The sequence below is a fragment of the Drosophila santomea genome, chromosome 2L, assembly GCF_016746245.2.
Source record: "Drosophila santomea strain STO CAGO 1482 chromosome 2L, Prin_Dsan_1.1, whole genome shotgun sequence".
In the NCBI taxonomy this organism is placed as follows: Eukaryota; Metazoa; Arthropoda; class Insecta; order Diptera; family Drosophilidae; genus Drosophila; species Drosophila santomea.
In genome coordinates this window covers 9775472-9789724 of record NC_053016.2, presented here as the reverse complement: position 1 = coordinate 9789724, position 14253 = coordinate 9775472, and the positions used below count along the sequence as shown (strand labels likewise).

Here is a 14253-nt window from a genome sequence, read left to right as displayed (position 1 = left end):
GGGAACTTTATGTGCAGTCGCTGCAAGTGCCATAAATGCAATGCGGCTCACATTTATTTACGACTATTTGATTGCACTTGCTATAACACTATGCAAATTTATAGAAAAATGCCTCTCTCGCACAACAGCTGCCCCGCACTTGACTCATTCCTCCTTTTGGGCCAGGAGGCCCATTAACTTTTGCTGAACTGTGAACTTATTGGCGCATAAATGTCAATGACACGCAGATGTTTTAAACTCGATTCATTTCGAATTGTTTGAAATGGGCTTCAGCACAAAAAAGAGTAATAGTTGCGGCTGTTAAAACTTTAAATAAATTGGAATTTTTAACTACATGCTTTTGTGCTTAATGAGCTGCTGCTATTCGCTTATTTCTTTGATGAATGAGCGGCCATTAGGGAATCTGTTAGTGGGATGGCAAAAAGTTCTATTTATTATTAGTTTTGCTTTTGCTTTTGTTCTTGTGTCGTTCTGGGAGATGAAAGCCAGTTATCTGCTTAAATTTTAGAGTAAGTTTGGGCAACCAAATTCCAACGAAAACTGAGTGTGTACTTTTATTCAATTTTCTCCAGCGCAGTGCTGCTGGGTATCGCGTTGCTATGAATATGTATCAGTCAACGATGCATGAAATAAGCAGACAAAAATACATAAATACAGGATTTACGCCGCGTTTCGATAACGATGATGCCGCGGGGGCAATGTTGACGTTGGCATAACATACAATAATTTCCGGTATTTGATAGCAGCAGCGACGAAAACCGATGGAAGGAGCCGCTTTACACTGGAGCCTGGAATGGAGTTTGCAATTGTAAACAAACAAATTTCATGCTACGTTGCACAAGTTACTTCACCCGCCTCCCCCACCTCGCCCCATAGTTCTTATGATAAGGGAGCGATGGATAACATTCACAAAAAAAAAAGAAAAAGAATGGGTGCCCAAATTGACATGCGACAGTCATAGCCGGAAGTTCTATTTTCCCTCTTTTTCCGTTTTTTGTGCAGTTCTTTCGATACTACAGGATTGTGGGGTTATTTGGGCTGTTTGTGTATATTATATAAATGTATTGTAAAAATATACATAAGTAGTGATAAAATATTTATTAGTATAAGCGTTCACTAAGAACGTTTCTGAAAAGAGCCTGACTGCAGATAAATATAAATACAGGGTATCTAATAGTCTCTTAACCCAACTAGTCTAGACTTCAGAGCTTTATGCGTTTTTTTTTTAACAAATCGGATCGAAATCAGACTGCTGCACAGAAGCCAACCGACGGCCATGTTAATTGGCAACGCTGCCGGCTGAAGTGGCCATGAAAGGGGGTATATTGAAATCAACTGCGTTGGAGCACAATGGCCTCGCCCTGTGATTGCGATTGTGCGGCAGTGGTCGAGTCGAGCTGCTTCAACGGAGTGGGTGGATGACCCCTTCAATCTGCTGCTGCCCAGCTGCGGTTGGATGAATCCATTTTGCATGCGTGGCGACATGTGTCAACTTCTATTAAGTTACCGTTGGTCATTCAACCCGCGGTCACCGACAGAGTCTCCCGCAATTTTTCAAACTCTGCGGTCAGCAGTTGTTTGTTAGAACGGGTGTTAGTGCAGCACTTGGTTCACAGACTTTCCATTATTTTGTATTTGCGGTGTCACGTTGGTGTACATAGATCAGTTTAGAGCTCTTAAAGTCATTCTTATTTCATATTGATAAAGGGTGTTAAATGCATTACACTAATCAATCATTTGAAACTACGCACCTCATATATTCAAAAAGCTTTGCCACTACTTACAATACCCACTATATGTGGTAATTGCGAAAACTGTGTAGTGCGTTTCCCTCATGCCAAATTCCGATTAATGAGCCACATTAATAAGCCTCCTTTCTGCCCCATCAGATGCGCTTATAATTCAACCATAATGGTTCTCCTGCTCCACAACGGGCAATGGAATGTGCACCGAACATTTCCAATCAAATACGATTTCGAGCATGCAAATCAACTAGCTAGCAATCGCAGTCGGTTTCCTGTCTATTACACTGAAAGGGCAACAATTGAACTGGTTGAGCTAATTACAAAGCAGCTCACCAGAAATGGGTCATCTGCATCGTTAGTTGCTGCTGAATCTCAATTCAAATCTGACCGCATAATTACAATGCAAAAGTCAACAAAAATCAAGTACACACAGATGCAGATACAAACGCAGAGATACTCGTACAGATACTGACACACAAATTGCAATTAGAAGTGACAAATTACGAAAGGCAACAAGAGGCGAATGTAAAAACTGTCAGATAAACATAAACATTCATATGTTTTATTTTGTAACTGACCAGAATGCATATTAAATTTTAATTATTTTCATACTTCAGAGTCGTTATGTATGAGTGCTCCCATTTGGTTTAATACTCCTTTTTTTAGCTGACATGAGAAAAATTTGTATGCTGCAAACTTTTGTACTACTATCTCTTATGTTTTTTTGTCAGTTGTCCGAAAATTGTTGTTTGCCAACCGCACAACAATTGCATTTGATAGAGGAGCATACCCTGTCGCTGGTATGGAAATTGCGGTTAATTGAATTCACTGAACTGGGTTCACAGTCAGCTGCTACTGCCGTTGACCGCTGCCCCATGTGCGTGGCATATTGTCCTTCCACTGCCCACTGCCCATCTCCCATCATCCATCCAACTTCCCCACCATCGCCATATGTGAAAATTAATTGAAGTTGTGCAGTTTTATGGGGCTTTGCAGCGCTGGCCAACGCAGAACAACAACCGGCGACAACGGCAAGGACAACGGCAACGACAACGACAACAACGACTACCAAAAATCTCGCATGACTAACTTTTTATGCCCGGACTCACACCGCCGGCAAAAAGCATGTATGGGTTTACTTTTTATAAGCACTCCGAACCGTTTTTATGAGCACCACACCACCAACTCAGAAATGACAATGTCCAGTGTCCACAGTGTTTATTATTTTTACGCTTTACTTTTAATTGACATTTGTCCCAGCATAATGAATCGCTGATATGCAACATGCCAACTTTTCATATTTCATGTTTGGTCAAACTCGTGCCTCTCCTTTTTGTCCTTAAACACGGACTGAGTTTTCTATTCACTGTCAGTTGGCGCAGGTTGAATGGGGTGAAGCTGAGCTCATGAAAATCTGAAAAAGTTATAAATCTTACAATGTTTTTGTAAAGCACTTCGGGTTTATGAAAAAACTCAAACTAGTTGAATTACCTAAATTTATTTGACTAAGCTCCATGAAGCTCTATTAAACTAATCATTGTTGCAAAACACTCTTTAGTCACCCTTTAATATCACACTTAGTATGCATTCCATGAAGTTATGTTCAGTTCCATGCGGTTGCCCTCGACTCCGAGTAGTCATCCTCCTAGTCAGCTCCGGATTTATCCATTATGTCGCTTCTGTGGACCCCTCTGCCCTCTTTGGGCATCCCTCTCATCAGTCTGACTCATTCTCCTCGCGATGGCTTCTTGTGATACACTTCGTTTGGTTTTGTTGCTCGTACCCCTTTTGTTTGATGTTATCCCCAGTTGTTGTTGTTGCTGCTGTTGCTGCTCAGTCTATGTGGCGTGAAAATTTAAATTAGATTTTAAAATTTAATATATGTTTTGGGCAAATGGAAATGTGCCATAAGCTACGGACTTTGCAAAAGCTTTTCCCCGCCACCTGAGTTTTCCTCACCTTCACTTTTCCGCCGGAATGCGAGTGCAGTTCAGATCAGAGAGCGTGAAAACATTTCGCAACATTTAAGTCGCTTTTAATGGCTTTTTTGTCTATCTGGTACTAAGCACCCCCGTACCATCATCATCGTCATCATCATCTCCATTGCCATTGCCATCACCATTCTATGGCAGACAAACACACCTGATGAAAGTTCCCAGCCATGACATTGTGTGTTGCTCTGTCACTTCAACGTGGATCGCTTTTATTTTTCAGCAGCTATTTTCGGGATGGGTTTGCAACTAGATTGCACATTTGTGTTGCATGCCACTTTGATTGCCTTGCCGAAACGCAACATGTCTGCGAATTGGGTTGTTATTGCCGATATATCACAATAAAGCAATCTGTCATCATAATCGTCCGATATGGAAGAGAAATGATGGGGATAGCATCCAGCTCTTCATCTAATGTGGTCATCAAAAGCGCTGACATTTTGACGTATAGTGCATGTGCATTCTATAACGCATACAAAATACGCAAGTACTATGTTTTCACTCATTTTTAAGGACTAAATAAATAAATGGGTGAGTAAATGTTTGTTTTAGCTCTTCATAGCACTTTAGATTAGACGGCAAATATTTTGCATAAAATAACGTTGGATGACGCAGAAACCAAGGCTTAGCCGCATTTATTTTCACATTTTGCAGTCATATTCAGTGGAAGACAAAAATAGATAGAAAAGAAAAATAAATAAATATAAATTGACGGCTATTCGATTTATGACCATCATAATTTGCAGGTATATCTATTTAATACCGGGAAAAAAACAAAGGATATTTGGCAAATATAAGTACTGTTTTTTTAGATTTTAACTAACTTGATAATTCTCAAACTGAACTAAGCAAGAAAAGTAGTGGCATTACTTTGGTATTCTTGTACATCTTTTTTATCCTAAGAAGTGGTAGTCTATAAATCATAATCGTAAAATTCGTATAGTTTAATTACTGCCTTATATACCCTGCTCACCGCTCAATAAATGCGAGGTAGCAATAGCAAAACCGCATCATTCGAACATATCAGGACGAAATGAAACGGTGCAACGATTTTATTGACGCGACGGAATGGGATAATCGAGGGTGGGTGCTGCGGAGATGTGGATGTTGAACAATTCAATTTACCACAAACTCGTTATTTTGGGGAATTCGGCTAGGGCCCCCCCGAATCGACCCCCTTAACCCATAGCCCCCTATATCCCCATAGCCCCATATCCCCATACTGGTATCCACAGCGCTAGCACCTGGACCGCGGACAGCGCTCAAACCAATAATTGTAGCCGGCAGGTGTGGACCGAGTACGGCGGAGTACCGGGGAGCTGGCTGGCTGGCTGGCTGGGTGCAAAATGTATTTAAAATCTGTTGGCGTCATCAACGAAATGGGGACATTTTCTGGTTTTTCGGGGGAGATGGGCCACCACTCTACGAATCTGGCAAATATTTATGCAAATGTTTGCCTGCAGTACTGTTGCCACTCTTATCCAAACTGTCCAGGTGACAGCAGCACAACGGGGATGCGTTGGAGTCGAGGCCGCAGGCAAAATGGGTCCAAGGTTTTGGGTGTGAGACGTTCGTGATTCTGTCCGAGAAATATTAAATTAATCGTTGCGGTTGACATTGCACGAGATGCCATTCCTGTGAAAAGGATTCTGCTTTAAAATATCGCAGATTCTCCTTAAACGAATTTACTCAGGCTTAAGGAATATTCCAGCAAATCAAATTTACTTGTTTATCACAGACTATTTTTTGCATGAAAAAGTTTTAATATTGTGCAATTTAGCACTATCAATAAAATATAAATACCAATTAATGCAGTTAACCTCTTAAGCTGTTTGTAGCAAAAGTATTTGATTTTAGATTTCAAATAAATTACTTGTAAAATGTGTATGTACACACAAGCTGACTAAACAATCGCACGAAAAATGCCACCCGAAACTTTTACAATCAAGAGTTAGACAGAAGTTTATATTATCGTGCGACCACATGGCGTATGCGTAATGTGTCCAAATGGGTTTTACCAAGCATTACATGACTTCAGAAAGTGGGCAAGCATGTGGAATTATGATAAATATATATGCTTTTACATACACACGAGTATATGCAACAAGACAAACATCAGCTGGAGGAGTAAGCTGGTTGCTTGGGCCAATGTCTTGGAGCATAATTCGTGTGGAATCTGCAGAGGACTGCCTGCAGTTGATGTCCTTGCAACAGCTGCAGTACCAGACGAAATTTAAACCATTTTAAAATTCACAAACACATGGTGTTTACCAAGGACATTGCTCTACTACGCCCAACTTCAAAATATGCATAAATCTTGTGCTGAAAATGTATATTTACATGTTGCTCGTGCTATTTAACAACATTTGGTCATCACGACCATGCCGGGGCAGACACATTATAGGGTTTCCTCTGCATTGCTCTGCACTTCAGTTTCTGCGGCTTACTCCGAAAGTTTTGCGTTTTAACACTTTGCAACTGTCCACTCCGTTTTGGGAGGATGTTGCAGCTTGCTACAAGTTGTTTGTTTTATTACAAGTGCCAAATAATTTAACTGCTAAATTATTAAATTTCCCTGTGAATGGTCGCTTGTCTGAGTTGGTCTGAGTTGGTGTGTTCATGTGGGGGAATTTATGTGCACTTCTACATACATACATACATATATGTTTGCTGCTCTCGTTTGTCGTGCTCGTAAATTTGTTGGTGACCAACCGCCTTGGGAGCCCAGTGTCAGTTCAATGGGCCATTTGGGGAATCTGTTTGTTCGCACAGACATCTATGAATACGCACATGTTTGAGTTTAATTAAAATGAACATTAGGTTGTTGGGCGAGTGCTTGCGCATACAAATATATGCAAAAATACATCATTTGATTCGGAGATGGATAAGGCAAACACTACGTAGAGTGAACCATGCAGTGATTGCCTTCAATAGGCTCTAATTAACATGTTCCTCATATGCAGACTCCAACTTGTCGGTTATCTGAAACTCAAGGAGCGCGGCAAGGACATCGTTGGATCGCTCTATCCAAGGATAAAACGGGGCAGTCACAGTAGTGAAATCCGGGCATTGAACACTTCATTTAGCAAGTTTAAATTGAAGTGAAAACTGCGGTTAGTTGGGACTTCCCCAACACTGCTCACAAACTTCGAAAAAGGTTTATAAAAATAATTTTTGTGAATATAATACTTCCTTGTAATGATGCATGCTTTCTGAAGCACCTTATTTGGTAGGTTGAAGTATTACATTAAACTAAAAAATCCCAATTCGACTGTCTTATTCCCAGTGTACAAGTAATTGCACCAACCTGTAACGACAAAAGCAACAACAACCAACGATTATGGTAGGCAACCTCTCAAACCAGACTTTCAGCCAGGATAGAAAGGAGAGCTGAAATGGACGGGGATTGTTAGTAGCCCGCTGGCTGTCATGCGGTCTTTTTTAAGTGCTTTACGGGTTATTTTCGGGACATTTTCGGGAAACGGTGGGCGGAATTTCCGAAGGGTGTCAGCCACTTGATAATGACGTTGACAACGACTACGACATTGGCAACTCGGTTGTCATAGGCGGCTGTAACTGCTGCCAAACACACAAACGTGGCCTCTTGTGTCCTGTGGTTTGAAAAACGTAGCAGCCCCTCGAGTGTTCCAATTGAATTTGAAACAAGTTTCAAATTGTTCGCATTGGCCTGAGAGTTTCCTAGTGCTTGTCACTTTATGCGCAATACTGATCGGAAATCGTGGGTACTAGTGTTGTTCACGGATTATATTCAACATAAATGCTGAATATATATAGGTAAATAGTTTAATCCTGCAGGTCTAGCATTTATATGAAGATATATGTACGTGGTGAGCAACAGCCGCTCATGAACTCAACACCTCACACAAAGTTACAAACATGACAAAGGGCATAATGCACTTCTAAGCAGTGGATTACTTGGTAGAAGCAATAGACTATAACCACAGCCATAAACCACTTTTATCATGGACCTGCACAACGATTCTCACTCCTCACATCGACCAAATATTACTGGCCATCCTTATTTCGACTGGCCGACTTACTTGGCCGAGTCTGCCTCTTCCTTTTGGCCAAATGGGGCAGGAAACTCCTTTCTGCTTATCTGTCGTCTCCCTCTGGCGAAAGGCAATGCCAAAATTTTAGCCCCATCGGGCAAGTAAATATTTCCAGTTTTCGGCCACAAATGCAATTGGGCTTGATGATATTTGTTGCTTCCGTTTTGGTTTGCAGTTGAGGAAATGAAGCTAGTGCAGTTACTTTCTGTAGTACACTGTTGTCTTAAACTGGCACAGAGATCACGGTACCAATTTTCCAGAATTTAATTTAAACTTTAGTATTTCAAAAATATGTTTAATGTTAATAAAATACTCTTGTTGTCTTGTTTTAAGCCTGCTTTGATATTTGTTTTTGCTTTACTTAAACTTTATTCAAAATTATTAGTACCACATATTTTCATAAGCTAGAATTAAAATATTCAAAAATTATGTTATTTTTTACGGTTTACGTTGAACTGGCTTGGCCCAACACTCTATTTTGTCAATCACTATCAGTTAGGTCATAAGTTCCATGTGTCGTAACCAGTTTTCTGCGGCCCTCTTCAGCCACCTGCCACCAGCCACCTGTCCTTACATTGATATAAATGTATACAAGTGTGTGTCTGTGGGTGCGTGGGCTTTCAAACGTGTACAGTCGAATAGGGTTCTCCATTTATTTTATGGCCAAGCTGCATGCAATGAAAATTCCCAACAATTCGGTCTGCCCACCACCATCCATCCATCTATTCCATTCCATTCCGCAGACCTTGTCCATATGGTGTTGGCCACATTCTCCGTATTGGGTGGTTCAATATCCTCACAGTTGTGCATTCTCGGATGTCTTATCAGTGCCAGCCTTAGGCACAGGGCTCCGAACATAGTTTAGTTTAAAATTCCGGGGCGTATTCCTCGTTCCTCGTTCATCGTTCATCGTTCATCGTCCGCCATGAGGAATTCTGTGTGCCCGTGTGCCTGGTCCTGCGTTCAGTGTCAGGCTGCTCTGGTGGTAGTACCAGTGGTAGTTTGTGCTTTGTGTGACAGGTCGACATATTTCTCTTGGTTTTTGGACCGGGCTTGTTGATATTGCACTTTGCCTTGCATGCAAAATGAGGCCTACAAGGAGTTGAAGCAGCTGCACACCAAAGGAGCAGGTCAAAAGCCAAACAGTTGCACTGCCAAATGAACTTTTCTAATTCCATGAGCAGCACAGCAACCAGGAGAGCCACTAACCTACCCCAGCCTGAAGGACCATTCGCAAGACCAATCAAGCTGGGATTCTGTGGCTCGTTTCCATTTGCCGGACAGGGGAAATTATTCCGTCGTTAATTAGTGCCTGATACAGACAAGCCCATACATTTGGCTTATTTCTCGACCATTTAGAGCCAGGCATCAGAGCTCTGTCGTTTAGGAAACTTTTTCTTTTTCATTTGCCCCAAAGTCAAACGAGGAACCGCCATCACCGTCACCATCGCCATCGCCATCGCCATCATCATCGTCATCGTAGTCGATGTCCTTGTCATCGACCGCCTTTAGTTTGCACTTGACCACAAATTGCTCGGCTACCGTTTGCTTTTGCCTTCTAACTAAGCTTTTGTCGTTCGACTTCAACGTCCATTCGCACAGATACAAATTTTGTTTATCTTTTGCTGGCACTTGAGTTAAGTCGAGCTGAGTGCAAAGTTACGGATGATTGGAAGTTGAGATGCGGATGCGGATACGAAAACGAATACGAATACGAGTTCGAATGCCAAGTTGAGTTCTGACAGCTGCGACAATTAGGCTTCTGTCCTTCTTCTTTCAAGTCCTTTGTAATTTGAAAGTACTGCATTGAATTACTGAATTTGAGTTGATGGTGACATGTTTTCCGGCTTGCAATGCAAGTGAATAAGAAATTATTTAATTATGAATAAAATTGAATTTATTTGGGCAAATGAAATCAAATCAAAACCAAGCAACTTTCTAATTTAATTGAAAAACATCTTTTCAGATTAAGCTTACATAAATAATTTATGCCTATTACCATTCAAAGGCGCATTTAGCCTTGCCGAAATACTCCAAGTCACCCAACATATGTAGAGCCCACAAAAACTACATGCATACGTAGCGTATCACTGTTTTGATCAATGTATTTAATATTAATGTGTTCTGGTACTCTGGTACGACTAAGACCAGATGAAGAAAAACTACGGAAATGAGAATCGCATTCGAGAATGGATGGGTCAGAGGGTGTAATTCATTCAAAAGAAGGCCAAAAGGCCGGGCCAGAAAAACTAATTTGTATGCGGAAGGCAGCGGGTGTCGCCAAACGGACGGACTTTCGTTCTGTCGGACGTTTTGTTTTGCTTTTTTTTCCTTGGACGCGGCCAAAATGCGTAATCTTTTTTCTGGCCCAACGTGGCTTTGGTTTTCCTGAGTGTGGCTTTATGCGAAAGTGCCAAAGCGCAGGTGACGACGATGACGGCGACACTTTTTGCTGGAAAAGTGTGACAACAACGGAAGGCTGTCGCCACGGGCAAAAGACATTAGTTATCCATATGGGTGGGCGGATGGTAGGTCATGGATATGGCCCCCTAAGACCCATTTGAAGTCCTTGGGCGTTGAAAAGCGTTAAGATAGAATTATGGCAATGGAATGCGGACTAAATACAGTTGGAGTACGTGCATGTTGCAGAGATACATACCATATACGTTGAATCGAAAGAATTTTTTCAATTAGAATTTGTAAATCGAATATGTTCGTATATGTATAGAAGAAAGCTAAAGAACTCATCCGATTACAGTGTAGATTACAGCAAGGAAAAATATCTAAGGGGTTATTATCTATTTTTATCCATTTAGGGTCAAGAAGTCGAACAAAGCATCTATAATGATTTGCCTATTAATACAAACTTTATCAATGTCTGCTTAAAAAATCTTATATACAGCAGATGGAAAGATAAATATGCCTAATAATTTAATCACTTATCCTAATGGAACTGAGTGCTTCATTGTTCAAAGCCATCATCGCCGAACAATGGCGCAAATTAAAACATTTTTAATTAAGGCAAACATAAAAAGCGTAACAATTGTCGGGCAAACAAATTAAGTCTAAGCTGGTGAACGAAACTCACTGGCGATGCTCATGAGAACATATGAGGGGCAGAAGGGCAGAGGGGCTGGATAAACAAAAGAAGAAATGATTAAATAAATAAACAGCAGCGGGAACGGTAACAACGTGGTAATCAAATCATTTACAAAATAAAAGCAAATTAGGGAAAATTGCATGAATTGTGCTCCCGACATTTACACATCAGCAACGGCAAGCAGGGAACATTGTTGCGATGATTTCCACTTGTTAATGGAAAAGCAGCACCAGCAGCAAACTCGCACATGCCACGCCCATGCAATGTACGCCCACAGCATTTATTGCGCCCAGATGTATGCTATATAATTTTGTGTTTTCCGCCTCAAGCGCGCGGATTTTGGAATTTTCTTCAAATGACAAAATTTAAGCACAGAAAATTGGTAAACTAATCTTATACTTTCTTTGGAAATACAATCATTTTCGCTAAATATAACTGAATAAAAGAAATATTTCATAAATATCCCAAACGCTAATATCTATACGTATTTTAAATATATTGTATTTTGTTTGAAACTAGATCATTATGTTGGCAATGCTTTTATTTATGGCACAGCTGCACATTAAATGCCTCGTTCCCATTTCTATATTTTCACCCCTTCAAGAGTATTCAACGGCTCGGTCGCAACTGTGTGAGTCTGTGAACTTTTGGTTGCCTCAAATATTTGGTGTTCCTTATTCAGTTATGTTGAATCTTTTCTCCTTTTGCCTGCTCCTTATTTTGCTTTTAAAGCGTCGAAATTGTGTAAAGCGTCTGTTATGGCCTTTTGGGGTGCTGATTCAGTTTTGGGGCATTCTTTGGGGGTGGTCTTGAATGCTCTTTGTGTGCCACTCTGTATGTGTGTGTATTTATGGGGTCTTTCGCCCTCAATTTCATTTGCAATTGAATTTGGGATTATTTTTCATTTTTGCTTGCGCATCTCACACACACACACACACACACGCTTACATTGGCGCAGTAAGCAAAGGCCACAAGTGGCTTGAATGGGTCCATGGTCGTAATTGGGAGCCAAAAGTGGGCGGTGGGGGGTGGTCGATGTTAGTGGCAAGAAGAAGAAAATGGGGAAGTTGGAGGTAAAAGCCCAGCTACAAAAGCCGCTTGCATGTCTGAACGTCGTTTGTCTCCGACTCAAGCTGAGTTTTTCCTGCTTCTGGTCCTTTTACAACATACCCAGTAAATCAATGATTTTTGGGTATGTGGCATTGCATACAAAACGTTATAAAGGCATACAATAATTATAAGCTTAAGCAACCAAATTGTTTCGTTTCAAAGTTTAATGGTAAACTAAATTGTAGTTGTGTAAAATACCTGCAAAACCAATCCCTCTTCCCAATCACAGGGTATGCCATAGTTTTGCAACTTAACTCCCAATCCCAAATTTTTTTTGTGTGTAAGGCACCCAGAACGACAAAACCCAAGCTTGCCTGAGCCCGACTAAAGGCAACGGAAGTTGTAAAATTCATAAGTCGAGCGGGCGAGCGCGTGGCTTTTGTTCAATTGGCGCAACAAGAAAAAAAAAGAAAAAGGACGAAAAGCTAAATAAAATGCGAACAAATAAAACGAAAATGCTGCGACAAAAAGCACGAAAAACATGGAAGTAACAGTGGAAAATCTTGTACAAGTGCAAACGTCGATCTGAACTGCAGTAAAAAGATAACACAAAAGTGCACTTTAATCTCTGTGCAGAAATCTCTACGAGGCGTTGGGCGATGCGATGCAGTCAAAGCCAAAGCGAAATATGATTGAAGTGTCCTCGCGGGGCGAATGGTGGGGGGAGGGTAAAAGAGTGTGGCTTAAAGGATGTGCAGGACGCTGGAGGCTCTGTAAGGAATGTGCGACAGCAAACGAAGCCAGTGTCGAGTGCACTCAGAAATACAATAAATGCAGGTCTCTAATTTATTACAAAAAGTTATCGTTTATTTTATTTTCATCTCTTACTCTCGACACTTAGGGGCTTAAACATAATTATGTTAAATATTAATAATAAAAATAGGTATTTGAAGGGTCTACAATAATTAAATATTTGATTAAGAGTGCTTTAAATCGTATTAAATAAAAAAATTTTTTTTTTCATACATAAAAAACCATTCAGGCAGACAGTGACATTCTGTAGCAAATCCTGCTGATTGCTAATCCCATCCCGGTTGACTTTCTCTGTCTGTAGGAAAAGGAGTTATCGTGGAGCCCAGAAGCATGGGGCACGAACCAGAATGGGAGTGGGGAAAAAGGCAGACTTTGAGTGGCACAGAAAAATTGGAAAAATGAAATGTGCTGGAGACGCGCGCTCTATTACGCTGGCGATGGCGACTCAACAGCTGTTGATTGAAATGGGAAAAAGCGAAGGTTTGGCTTAGAGGGTGGGGTGTTCGTGGGAGGGGTCAAAGGCAGGATGGCGTCCTGGCTAGCGTGGCATAAAAACCAAAAATCAGGCAACATCTTGGGGTTGGCTAGGCAACATCAGATAAACCGATTGAATGCAGCCAGAGCCTCCTTGAAAACTCATAAGAGCGGCAGCAACAATAAAGCTCGCCCTGAAAGTGCGGAGAAAAGCGAAAAGGAAATTCAGGCAGAAGGCGATGCAGCAAAATGAAATAAAAACGGGTCATTGGAGTAAGAAGCGGCATGCAACAAAATAAAACATTCCTCAGGCTCCACACATTTATATGTATGTATGTATATATGTAGCTTTGTATGTATGTATATAGTATGCAGCATGTAGAAGGCAGCGCACTCGAGGGACTGCCTTTGATATGCAAATTGCATGCCACTGTGGATTTTCCGGGGCCTTCCTGAAGGAGCAGGGGGCATTTACGGAAGCTGTGCCTGCTGCGGCTTTACTGGTTTCTCGAGGGCTTACGTATTTAGTGGCTCCCTTCTATGTCTATGGCTACGGCTTTGCCGGCAGAAACATTCCACCTGCATCCCCGAACCGCTGCACTGAAGAAAATACCATTTGAAATGGGAATTGAATCTCTGATCTAAATATCAATTATTATGTTACATTATGGGGAATGAGTAGGAACAAACAAAGTAATAAAAATCCTTTTACGATCTTCCGAACTAAGTGCTTTAATGCTGTTGGCACTTTCAATTATTTATGCCACTTTAATTACAACTCAAATTTTTGCAGTGCACTGATTTTGGCTTTGGTCGCGTGCTTGGCCACGTTGCCATTCTGCACTGAAGTACGACAACGCCGCCAAAATGCTTGTAATAAAGACAAACAGTTTGGGAATGGGCAAGTATAGTAAAAAGCGAGCGCGAAGAAAACGAAGAGGAATAAGCAAATGCATAATGGTAATGGCAACAGTACACAGTACCAACACAGCAAACTTCATGCCGCC

General features: G+C 41.1%; 1 protein-coding gene and 1 long non-coding RNA gene across 8 annotated transcripts in view; one reads left to right on the top strand and one right to left on the bottom strand.

Annotated features, from left to right (window-relative positions):
* The window catches only part of LOC120453525 (disintegrin and metalloproteinase domain-containing protein 10), an 84536-nt gene that overhangs the window by 61208 nt on the left and 9075 nt on the right, over positions 1-14253 (top strand). The gene's annotated exons all lie outside the window — the stretch shown is intronic.
* LOC120453878 lies at positions 3002-8136 on the bottom strand. Of its 3 annotated transcripts, none has more exons than XR_005616572.1 (4): positions 7798-8136; positions 3705-4199; positions 3237-3583; positions 3002-3159 (listed from the first exon to the last, which is right to left on the bottom strand). It is a non-coding gene; the product is annotated as an uncharacterized LOC120453878 (long non-coding RNA). The 3 variants fall into 3 exon arrangements; XR_005616574.2 differs by having other exon boundaries at positions 3003-3159; positions 3705-4043; XR_005616578.2 differs by lacking the exon at positions 3705-4199 and having other exon boundaries at positions 3008-3159.